This window comes from Bombina bombina, chromosome 3, assembly GCF_027579735.1.
Source record: "Bombina bombina isolate aBomBom1 chromosome 3, aBomBom1.pri, whole genome shotgun sequence".
Lineage (NCBI taxonomy): Eukaryota > Metazoa > Chordata > Amphibia > Anura > Bombinatoridae > Bombina > Bombina bombina.
The window spans coordinates 1,196,443,975-1,196,457,050 of record NC_069501.1 but is presented as its reverse complement, the minus strand read 5'-3'; the positions used below and the strand labels follow the sequence as shown (position 1 = coordinate 1,196,457,050).

Genomic DNA, 13,076 nt, shown 5'->3' with positions numbered 1-13,076 from the left:
AAAGATCATTGACCTGAGAAGTTCAGAGACTTTTAGACAGTCTGGACATTTATAGACATTAAAGGGATACTTAACCCAAATTTTTTATTTCATGATCCTCGGCGGCGTTCCTCGGCAAAGGCGTGGAGGTACCTCTTCATGTGATCGTCTGCCGCACACTAAAGATTGAATTTAAGGTACCCCATATTTATTGGGGTACCTTGCATTCCTATTGGCTGAAATGTTCAAAATCAGTCAATAGGATGAGAGCTACTGAAATCTTATTGGCTGATTTGAACAGCCAATAGGATTTCGGTAGCACTTATCCTATTGGCTGTTTTGAAAAATGCAGCCAATCGGAATGCAAGGTACCCCAAATTGATTGCGGTACCTTGCATTCAATAATCAGTATAAGAAGGACATCGGATGAAGTGGAGCCTCCATGCCACCGAGGACCACAACTTCCGCGAGGACCACCGACACCGAGGACCGCCAACGCAGAGGACCATCGCCCCCGCCACAGATGACCACCGCCGTGGATCCCCACAACTGGGAATACCGCTCCGGAACCTCCACGCCGCCTTCACTGTGGATGAAGATGATAGACCCACCTGGAAGAAGACTTTCTCTGCCAGACTTCTGAAACCCTGAGTACCTATTTGGGGCTTTAGTGTTAGTTAGTTTTTTTTAAATGTTGTTTTTTTTTTTTTTTAAGATTATGCTTCATTGGGCAATTTCAAAAAGAGCTTAATGCCCTTAGACTTTGACTTTTTAGCCCTTAGACTTTGTTTATTTTTAATGTAAAAGAGCTGATATCTTTAGGGCAATGCCCTATAAAAGGCCCTTTTAAGGACTATTGGTAGTTTAGTATTAGATTAGGGGGTGTTTTTATTTTGGGGGGATTTTTTATTTTTATAGGGGTATTTGTTTAGGTTTAATTTTATTATTTTGGATAGCTTTGTTTATTTTTTTCTGTATTTTTACTTTTTTATTTTTTGTAGCTTGGGGGATTACATTTTTAACACATAGACTGCCCTCTGGGCAGGCTTATCAACTAGTTAAGTAATAATTCTTATTATCTGTTAAATACATTATTGTTGCTCTTCCCAACAACGGGCCAGATTACGAGTGGCAAGATATCTTCAGCGCGAAGAGTGTAAATGCAATTGTGAGATTGCGGTGTATTTTACACTTAAATCCATATTACAATTGGCGAGCTGTTTACACAAACTTGGGGTAATTTACACTGTCAACTAACCTCTAAACCCTCTAACGAGCTAAACCCCCTAACCGAACAATCCCCAAGTTACCAAATTAAAAAAAACTAACACTACGTTAATAATAAAAAAAACTATCATTCAATCAAAAATAACATTACAGAAATTTTTTTTTATCAAAAAAATAAACAAAAGCAATTTTGCCTATTCTAAAACTAAAAAGCCCACCCCAAAATAAAAAACCTATATTGACACTAAAATAAACTATAGAAAATAGCCCTTAGGGCTTTTTTTAGGGCATATAAATACCACTCCACTCGTAATCTAGCCCAATATTTTTTTTTAAATGATATAACTGTCTCTAGACAGCAACATAGAAGTCAATAGTAGGTACAGAGTGTGCAAGCGCTTTGCAATGCAAAATGCATTACAGATAGGCTGCTATAGCTATGGGCCAGATTACAAGTGTTATGCTAATTAACTTTTTCACTCACGTGCTAACCTAAAAATTTATCGCAGCAGGTTAGCCATTAAAAAGTTAGCATGAAAGTAAAAGTCCAATGAGTGCTTACTTTTCACCTGGAGAGAGTCACAAGGTGCAGCTCACTGTAGACCGGGGGGGGGGATTGGTGGACAAGTCCACATTTCACCTGGGAGGTCTGCAACATTTCTTCACTGGCTGAAAACTCACTGTCTGCCCCTCTGAAGGGCAGGTTTCTGCAAGGAGGATTAGGGTCTCAGATCGGTTAGAGGATTCCCTTTTAAAGTGAATGTAAATTTAATGCTAAAGTGCCCATTTTTAAAAAAAATTTGATTAAAAACAGGGGCATTTTAATTAATCAAAATTTACATTTCACTCCTGTTGTGAAAAAAAACTTATCTTTTAATCTTCACAGCAGCTCCAGCTTTCTCCACCCGTCGCAAAGCCTCTTCCTGGGTCTAAAATCAGGAATCCGGCTTCCTCCATCACGGGAATTGAATCAGACACTGGTTCCCCCGGGGGGGAAGCCGTGATTGGAGTATGACCTATCCATTATATTTGACATCAGAAATGGCTTGCGTTGACCGTTGACAATTGCATATCCTCTTTTTTTCAATGGGACTTGCATAGCACCGGTATTACGAGTCTGCCAAAAAGTGAGCGGTAAACCCTCTCCTGTCAAGCCTGGTACCGCATTTTAAAGTCAGTAGCATAAAACGCTGTAGCATAAAACTCTTAACTAAAGTGCTAAAAAGTACACTAACGCCCATAAACTACCTATTAACCCCTAAACCGAGGCCCCCCCCATATCGCAAACACTTAAAAAAAATATTTTAACCCCTAATCTGCCGCCACTATAATAAATATATTAACCCCTAAACCGCCGCACTCTTGCCTCCCAAACACTAGTTACATTTTATTAACCTCTAATCTGCCGTCCCTAACATCGACGACACCTACCTACATTTATTAACCCCTAATCTGCCGTCCCCAATGTCGCGTCACTATATTAAAGTTATTAACCTCTAAATCTAAGTCTAACCCTAACCCTAACCCCCCTAACTTAAATATAATTTAAATAAATATAAATAAAATAACTATCATTAACTAAATTATTCCTATTTTAAACTAAATACTTACCTATAAAATAAACCCTAAGCTAGCTACAATATAACTAATAGTTACATTGTAGCTAGCTTAGGGTTTATTTTTATTTTACAGGGAAGTATGTATTTATTTTAACTAGGTAGAATAGTTACTAAATAGTTATTAACTATTTAATAACTACCTAGCTAAAATAAATACAAAAGTACCTGTAAAATAAAACCTAACCTAAGTTACAATTACACCTAACACTACCACTATAATTAAATTAATTCCCTAAATTAAATAAAATTATCTAAAGTACAAAAAAACCCCCACTAAATTACAGAAAATAATAAAAAATTACAAAATTACAAGATTTTTAAACTAATTACATCTAATCTAATCCCCCTAACAAAATATAAAAGCCCCCCCCAAATAAAAAAAGCCCTACCCTACACTAAATTACAAATAGCCCTTAAAAGGGCCTTTTGCGGGGCATTGCCCCAAAGTAATCAGCTCTTTTACCTGTAAAAAAAATTAAAAATCCCCCCCCAACATTAAAACACACCACCCACACAACCAACCCTACTCTAAAACCCACCCAATCCCCCCTTAAAAAAAACTAACACTAACCCCCTGAAGATTGACCTACCGGGAGACGTCTTCATCCAACCGAGCAGAAGTGGTCCTCCAGACGGGCAGAAGTCTTCATCCAAGACGGGCAGAAGTGGTCCTCCAGACTGGCAAAAGTCTTCATCCAGACGGCATCTTCTATCTTCATCCATCCGGCGCGGAGCGGGTCCATCTTCAAGCATCCTCTTCTTCTGACGGCTACGACTGAATGAAGGTTCCTTTAGATGGCGTCCCTTCAATTCCGATTGGCTGATAGAATTCTATCAGCCAATCGGAATTAAGGTAGAAAAAATCCTATTGGCTGATGCAATCAGCCAATAGGATTGAGCTCGCATTCTATTGGCTGATTGGAACAGCCAATAGAATGCCAGTTCAATCCTATTGGCTGATTGCATCAGCCAATAGGATTTTTTCTACCTTAATTACGATTTGCTGATAGAATTCTAACAGCCCATCGGAATTGAATGGACGTCATCTTGGATGACGTCACTTAAAGGTACCTTCATTCAGTCGTAGCCGTCGGAAGAAGAGGATGCTCCGTGTTGGATGTCTTGAAGATGGACCCGCTCCGCGCCGGATGGATGAAGATAGAAGAAGCCGTCTGGATGAAGACTTCTGCCCGTCTGGAGGACCACTTCTGCCCGGCTTGGATGAAGACTTCTGCCCGTCTGGAGGACCACTTCTGCCCGGATGGATGAAGACATTTCCCGGTAGGTCGATCTTCAGGGGGTTAGTGTTAGGTTTTTTTAAGGGGGGATTGGGTGGGTTTTAGAGTAGGGTTGGTTGTGTGGGTGGTGGGTTTTAATGTTGGGGGATTTGTAATTTCTTTTACAGGTAAAAGAGCTGATTATTTTGGGGCAATGCCCCACAAAAGGCCCTTTTAAGGGCTATTTGTAACTTAGTGTAGGGTAGGGCTTTTTTGTATTTTGGGGGGCTTTTTTATTTTGTTAGGGGGATTAGATTAGGTGTAATTTTTTTATTATTTTCTGTAATTTAGTGGAGGGTTGTACTTTAGATAATTTTATTCAATTTAGGGAATTAATTGAATTATAGTGGTAGTGTTAGGTGTAATTGTAACTTAGGTTAGGTTTTATTTTACAGGTACTTTTGTATTTATTTTAGCTAGGTAGATATTAAATAATTAATAACTATTTAATAACTATTCTACCTAGTTAAAATAAATACAAACTTGCCTGTAAAATAAAAATAAACCCTAAGATAGCTACAATGTAACTATTAGTCATATTGTAGCTAGATTAGGGTTTATTTTATAGGTAAGTATTTAGTTTTAAATAGGAATAATTTAGTTAATGATAGTTATTTTTATTTAGATTTAGTTAAATTATATTTAAGTTAGGGGGTGTTAGGGTTAGACTTAGGTTTAGGGGTTAATAACTTTAATATAGTGTCAGCGATGTTGGGGGCAGCAGATTAGGGGTTCATAAGTATAATGTAGGTGGCAGCAGTGTCCGGAGCAGCAGATTAGGGGTTAATAATATAATGTAGGTGTCGGCGATGTCGGGGGGGCGGCAGATTAGGGGTTAATAAGTGTAAGATTAGAAGTGTTTATACTCGGGGTTCATGTTAGGGTGTTAGGTGTAGACAAATGTATTTTCCCCATAGGAATCAATGGGGCTGGGTTAGGAGCTAAACGCTGCTTTTTTGCAGGTGTTAGGTTTTTTTCAGCCGGCTCTCCCCCATTGATTCCTATGGGGAAATCGTGCATGAGCACGTTCAGCCAGCTCACTGCTAACGTAAGCAGCGCTGGTATTGAGGTGAAATGTAAAGCACAATTTTGCGCTACGATCACTTTTTTGCGGTTAACGCCTGGTTTGTAAAAATCCTTAATACCAGCGCTGTCTGTAAGTGAGCGGTCTGTAAGTGCTCGTTAGCACCGCACAGCTTCTAACGCCAAACTCGTAATCTAGCCGCCTGTTTTTAATCGAATTTTTAAAAACCGGGCACTTTAGCATCAAAATTTACATTCACTTTAAGCCAAAAGTAAAAATTGCACTTCCCTTTAACCTCACTCATCTTTAAGGAGGTAAAAGATAATGGTTGCCAATCATGGCAAGTGAGAGGGATATAAAGCTCTGATGTGCTAGGGTGTCTTTTGCCTCCTACTAGTGATCAGGAGGGAATATTCTCACGTGTGATGACTCATAGACTCTAACCATCTGGTGAAAGAAATGTGACTCAAGTGGAAACTCATGCTTGGATATAACCAACATTTCCAGAGAGAAGCATTTAACAATATTGGATGGATAAGTTTCCCAGCTAGGCCGATTGCATGAGAGCAGGGTTTGTTACTGCAAGGACTCAAAAGCAGTCTCTTGATAAATGAAGCAAATGGCCTAAGTTGGTTGCTACTGGATGTAGAGTTAGGTAGTTTAGAGGCTTGGATGGGCATTCCCAGGGGTGCAGGCAGCTGGGTGTTCATGGGTTTAATTGTGAGTGTTTGGGGCGGGTACAGGAGGTCACATTTTCCATCTGTAGAAACCACAATGTTAATAGGGTTTTGAGAGCTACAGGAAACACAATGTAAGAGATCATCCTACCTGTAACAATCTTACAAAATGTAACACAGCTGAGAGCTCTGGTAGCCAAAGTCATCTATGTCTAGATGCATCTGTCAGGAAGACTTACAATACAAAAAGCAATTCCAGCAGAAAAATTACATTGGTGCTGCATGGTTTGTGAGTATATTTGCTCCACACCTATATTGTACCCACTCTGTGAGCAGAATCTAAAGCTAGAAACACATCTAGACGGGACTTACTAAAAAAGAAAAATAAATCTCAGCAAGAACAAATTAGATTAATTTCTACCTACAATCCAAGGAGCAAACAAATTGTGAATATCCTACAAAACAACTGGCACATATTAACCTCTGACCCGATTTTATCACGAATCATGGGAGAAAGGGTCCAGACGGGATATAGAAGAACTCGTAATCTCAAGGACTTAATTAGTCCCAGTCATCTACAAGGTCCGAAAACCAAGGGAGCATTCAAACAAGGCTCATTCAAATGTGGTACCTGTAGTACATGCAGTTTTATGATTAAAAAGGAAGAAATTTATGATCGATTCAACAAAAGGCATAAGATCAAATCTTACATCAATTGCCACACAGAGGGTGTAATTTATGCCCTTCAATGTAAATGTAACATGATCTATGTTGGAATGACAAAGAGGAAAGTCAGAACAAGACTTCAAGAACATCTGAGGATGCACAGGAGGGTAAAAATGTGACTTCAGTAGCACGCCATTTTCTCAAGCGTCACAATTCAAAACAATCGGATCTCAAATGCTTTGGTATTGAAAAGAAAGAATTGGGCATAAGAGGTGGAAATTTGGAGAATATGTTACTCCAAGCAGAGAGTAAATGGATTTTTCTATTGAATACTGTCCAACCCTATGGACTAAATGAATTCAATAATTTTGTTTCTTTCCTATAATCAATAAGAACTTCTTGTAAATACAGTTGAGAAAATGCTTTTCTCAAACTAAACACTACCAAATTATGTAGAAAAAATGTGCTATTTCAATATCACCTTTAATAACTATGGGGTAACTATTGAATTATCATAAAGTCCAAAATTAAACCCCTTTTTTTCCCTTTCAAGATATCAAATTAAATGATATTCACAATCTCACACACGCTTTGTTTCACCGTTTTAATTTATTTTCACACAATATTAATCTCAATGAATTGTTGTAGACAATTTTTTATTTAAATTTTAAAACAATTTTTTTGTCACTTTAATTCTTTATTTTACAAACGACCATTTTTTTGATGGCTGACCCCATACACTAGTAGATCCTATCTCAGACACACAATCAGAATATATTCACTCACACTACATATATGTACTTAACGTATGCACCATTTATCACTTCAAATGACTAATATCACAATATCAAATATTAGAAACAGTCAAGTCTACCAACACAATATTCACGTTGAAATTTAAGATTTAATTTATTTATCACTCACTTATGAATCCCAAACTTGATAGGGAGATCATAACTTTGGCATAAATAAAGTGTTTTCAGTAATGCACTAAATCAGAGCAGCTGCACATATGATAATGGTAACATTTCTAAGTTACTCACAACACATAACATGGGTTAATCATATGTTTCAATGCTATTCCGTTGTTTTCTTTTCATATCAGACAGTTGCACTGTAATTCTATTAAATTCACCAACACGGTTACGACAGCAGCAACTCAGTCTAATCATACTTACCTTTTGTTTATTTACAATCCTATGTATTGTATAAAAACAATAGAACTTATAAGAGTACATTATAAGATCATATTTAATCTCACTAAGTTAGCAAATAACATATAGCATCATGTTGACAACAATAGCAAAATTAATCTAGGCAGAAAACTATTCAAATCTAATCAAAGTGCAAAAGTATTCAATCGCACAAAGTTCATAGAGACATCGTATGATAGTAAATTCAGACTCTCTATTTCCAACCTTAACAAAATGATAGTTCAATCTGATAATCATGCCCAATCCTTTGATGGCTAAGAAACAGTTAAATTTTATCAACGTAAATTCACTAATACCAACCTATCTATGACGAATGTTTATACTTTACATCGATAGGTCAGATGGCAATGATACACCCATTGGGGGTGTGACAATAAGCAGCCTTAAATAGCCGACTACAGTGTGGCGCATTCACCTTTGAAAAAGCCACGTTACGTTGCGAAACATGTCAGGGACGTTAAGGCAATGGTGAGGAGTCCTAGGAGCTTCTGTGTTTTTAGTAAGCCTTAAGCTACCGATTCAATTACTGTAGTCTTTTCACTGCATCTATCCAGACTTTACTAATGGCTATTAATGTTTAAATAACAAAATATGTCTGGCTAGCAAAGTGTTACTGGCAATAACGTTTTATTAAACTAACCCAGTGCTTGAGAACGCTTGAGAGCATATCACTCTTTCAGGCAGGTAATGGTCACAGCTGTTAGTATACCTAACCTAACGGAAAGCGTTTTTATTCAAATTTGAGGTATATAAAAGAATATTACATACAAAAAGCAGCAGATGTCGGCACACGCTAATGCACAGTCTTGTGAATTACTGTCACACAACTGTGCATTCGAGTCATTGTATCATTGTTAAATATTCAGACTATGATACGCATGTGTGTGTGAATAGAGACACAGTTAACCTCTCATACAACTGAGTAAGCAAATAAATATTATACTCAGAATCTGCCCGTTTATGATTTGTAGATGGTCACAGCTGGTAGTATACCTAACTTAATGGAAAGCGGTTTTGTCTAAATTGAGGTATATATAAGTATATTACATTCATAAAGCAGCGGATATCGGCACACGCTAATGCACAAACAGTCTTGTGAATTACTGCCACATAACAGTGTATTCGAGACATTGTATCATTATTAAATATTTAGACTGTGACACGCATGTGTGTGTGAACAAAGACACAATTAACCTCTCATACAACTGAGCAAGTAAATAAACACTATACTCAGAATCTGCCGTTTTATGATTTGTAGATGGTCACAGCTGGTAGTATATCTAACTTAACGGGAAGTGGTTTGTTTAAATTGAGGTATATAAAAGTATATTACATACAACAAGCAGCGGATGTCGGCACACGTTAATGCACAAACAGTCTTGTGAAGTACTGCCACATAACAGTGCATTCGAGACATTGTATTATTGCTAAATATTCAGACTATGATACGCATGTGTGTGGGAACAGAGACACAGTTAACCTCTCATATAACTGAGCAAGCAAATAAATACTATACTCAGAATCTGCCCTTTTATGATTTGTAGATGGTCACAGCTGGTAATATATCTAACTTAACGAAAAGGGGTTTTGCTTAATTTGAGATATATAAAAGTATATTACATACAGAAAGCAGCGGATGTCGGCACACGCTAATGCACAAATAGTTTGGTGAATTATTGCCACATAACAGTGCATTCGAGACATTGTATCATTGTTAAATATTTAGACTGTGATACGCATGTGTGTGTGACCAGAGACACAGTTAACCTCTCATACAACTGAGCAAGCAAATAAATACTATACTCAGAATCTGCTAGACATTTGAACATGTGAAAGATTTAGTTCTTCGCTGAACTCATTAAGTTAGAACGTATTTCCAATATAAGATTTACTTTCAACTGTATATGGTAACACAGATACAGGTTATAACCGGCTAAAATCTGAACCGTAATAATAACTATATTTTTATATTAATATATTGGTGAAGACAGCCCAGCGTAAAACTTTAGTACACAAGGAATTTTTACCTGTTAAATGTGTCAAGAAATTGGTCTATTAATAACACCTCGAATATCCATATACTATATGGAGACCATTTAATGTACAACTCAAGTATTAATTTACCGTTTTTTTGTGGCCACACAAATTCACAAATATATCATTAAGTACAATACTCCTGCTCAAGTGATATAGGTTGAATATTCAGCCATCACTCCATTAACATAACTTTAAGGTATCTAACAACATGAGTTTATGTCCTCATGTTGAGACAAATGTGGTAATACCAGTAGATGTTCCTACAATATAACTTGAACTTTAGGTTTTTCACGAACGTACTAACTATTTTCTCAACACTAGAGACTTTCAATCAAAGATACTCTATATATCATACCTGCATAGAATCAATACTAATTATTAGTGTGAATATACATGTCTATTCCACTGAATATAAGCAGGTAAATTAATTGCAATACCAATTGCACACAAGAGTTTCTGTTGAAGAATTCTAGGTATTACGTGACATTGTCACGCCAAGCCAAGTAGACTACAATCGGTGCCTAAGTGTGTTTTTAAAGTTTTTCCTATTTTATTTCTAGACCCCAATAAAAGTTAAATTTTAATTATAGTCAAGTTTGTGTCTCCTCTAATCTTGGATTTCATTTTTGATTTCTTTACACCATATTACTCTATAGTGACCTGTGAGTGCTTTAAAGTGTATTCTTTCTCTTTTTGCTCAAGAGATCATCCTACCTGTAACAATCTTACAAAATGGAACACAGCTGAGAGCTCTGATAGCCGAAGTCATCTATGTCTATTTGCATCTGTCAGGAAGACTTACAATACAAAAAGCAATTCCAGCAGAAAAATTACATTGGTGCTGCATGGTTTGTGAGTATATTTGCTCCACACCTATATTGTACCCACTCTGTGAAATCATACTGCACTAGGAGGCGGCGCCTTCTTTTGTTTTTTGTATTGCTTCAGACGTTTGTTGGGAATATCAAAGGAAAACAGCCGTTATGAGAGCAGAGCCGATGGTGCTTATATTGTGATTTTTTCTCACCTTAGATCAAGCAGGATCTTTGCTTGGACTGTCCGCCCCCTACGGAACCCTAGTGGTAAGACTATGGGGCCAATTTAACAACTGTGGGATGGACATGATCCGCTATAGCAGATCATGTCCGCCCTAAATCGATAAATGTATCATTGCACAAGCATTTCTTGTAAAATGCTTGTGCAATACCGTCCCCTGTACATTTGCGGCCAATCGGGATGATTTAAGGAGCAGAGGAATAAGCAGCATCCACTGCTTCATAGATCGGCCCTATTCTATTTATATTAGCATGCCTTCCAGTTTGAAAAACAAAATGGAATAATTTTATAATATGATGAACTTGACCCAACAACAGGTGCAAAAAGGAATTAGATTGTTCCGTTAAACAACCCCAGGTTTGCTCCCAATTATTTACCCCTGATACAAATATATATATATATATATATATATATATATATACAGATACATATACACACACAAACACACACAAACACACACATATACACACATATACACACACAAACACACACATATACACACATATACACACACAAACACACACATATACACACACAAACACACACATATACACACATATACACACACAAACACACACACACACACAGAGAAGCACACTCACAGGAACAAACAACCAGCTCAATACCATTGTTAACCTGTTCTATGGCGATTTACCACCTGGGTGCAGCTTATTTTAGCCCAGTAATGCTTTTCACAGTGTATAACTTTCCTGTAGTATATCAGTCTGATCCCGCCTATTAAGGTCAGTCCAGCGCCAAAATACCAGGCAATTCCTCTCTGAACAAGGAACACAGCAACCCCAAGCGACTGTTTCGGCCTTCTGTGGGCCTTCCTCTAAGCACACTGAGCAAGGAGTCCACGTCTCGTTGCCCCTTATAAATGTGTTAGTTTTGCATGTCTGATAACAATAATAATTGTATTATATTTAAATTACTAGCAAAAAGTATATACAGATTTACAAAACAATAATATATGTTATTATACTACAACTATTTTCTTTCTTTAAATGATTTATCTAATGGTTGTGTGTCCACAATCTTTTAATATTAAAAATTTAAATTTGGTTTGCCTCTGTTGCATAGCAATCAACAAAAAACACATCATGCCAGTAAAAAAAAAGCAAAACAGAGGAGAAGCATTTTATAATTGTTAGCATATTTTAACCATTAGTCATGACTTTAAAAAGAAAACATTCTAGCCCTTGTACATTTCAAGTCCTATAAATAAGAGACAGGAAGAAACTTCAAAGAGCATTCTTACCTTACGTACAATGTCTTCCTCTGTATGCACCAAAGGCACTCCAATGCTTTTTACTCCTCTACAAATGTCAACTTCTGTAAATTACTATGATACAGGCTCTGGATTAGCCAGGAGCATTACTGCATTGTAAGGATGGTAAGTATGATCTTTTGCGTTCTTCTATCACTTCTACATAAGAGACATTAAATGGACATAGACTAGAATGTCTCCTTAAAAACAGATGAGAAAAAAACATAAGGTTTTTACTGAGCATAAAATACTTTTGTTTTTTGAAAAGTAATTATACAAAAAGATGGTAATCGGATAATGAGTCTGTATAAACAGATTTATGAAACCTTTAAAGGGGTTGGGATCTGCAATTTACGATTTCAAGTAGAAATGTCCCTATGCATAACTGTAATCCCCCAAAATATAATAAATTGTAATAAAGATACATGTATAAAGAGAAGGTTTATATCTACTCTAAGGCAGCCTAGTTGCCTTGTATTGCAGGAATAGATAAAGGGCTTACCCGTGTAAAATATTCCCTTTATCTACTAATCTATTATGGAGCAGCATCTAATTTTAAAGACATGTTAAAGTCAAAAGTAAAACTTTAATGATTCACATAGAGCATTTACAATTTTACATTAACTTCCATTGTCAGATTTACTTTGTTCTCTTGTTATCCTTTATTGAAAAGCATATGTACATAGCCTCAGCGTATGTACATATCCTACCAGATGTGTTCAGATAGCTCCCAGTATTGCATTAAGCTCTAGAGCTGACTTTAACTATGTTTTTAATCTTTTTTGCTGGGGTTCAATATACAGATATTTTCAAGGCCAGTGCAATAATACAATGGTGTAACATATTATAACAATTTCTTTATTTCTTTGTGCACTTTTATGTCCCTTTTAAGTTTTATATCAGCTTTGTTTTTCATATATATTTATTTCTTCAATATGCCCTCAAAAAGAAAAGGCAGCAACTTCTATAGTGAAATACTATTGTAATATTGTGACATTTGTGGTTGGTATTGAATAATTGGATCAATCCT

General features: G+C 36.6%; 1 protein-coding gene across 2 annotated transcripts in view; it reads right to left on the bottom strand.

Moving 5' to 3' along the window:
* Positions 1-13,076, bottom strand: part of NOX4 (NADPH oxidase 4) — a 719,402-nt gene that overhangs the window by 601,035 nt on the left and 105,291 nt on the right. The gene's annotated exons all lie outside the window — the stretch shown is intronic.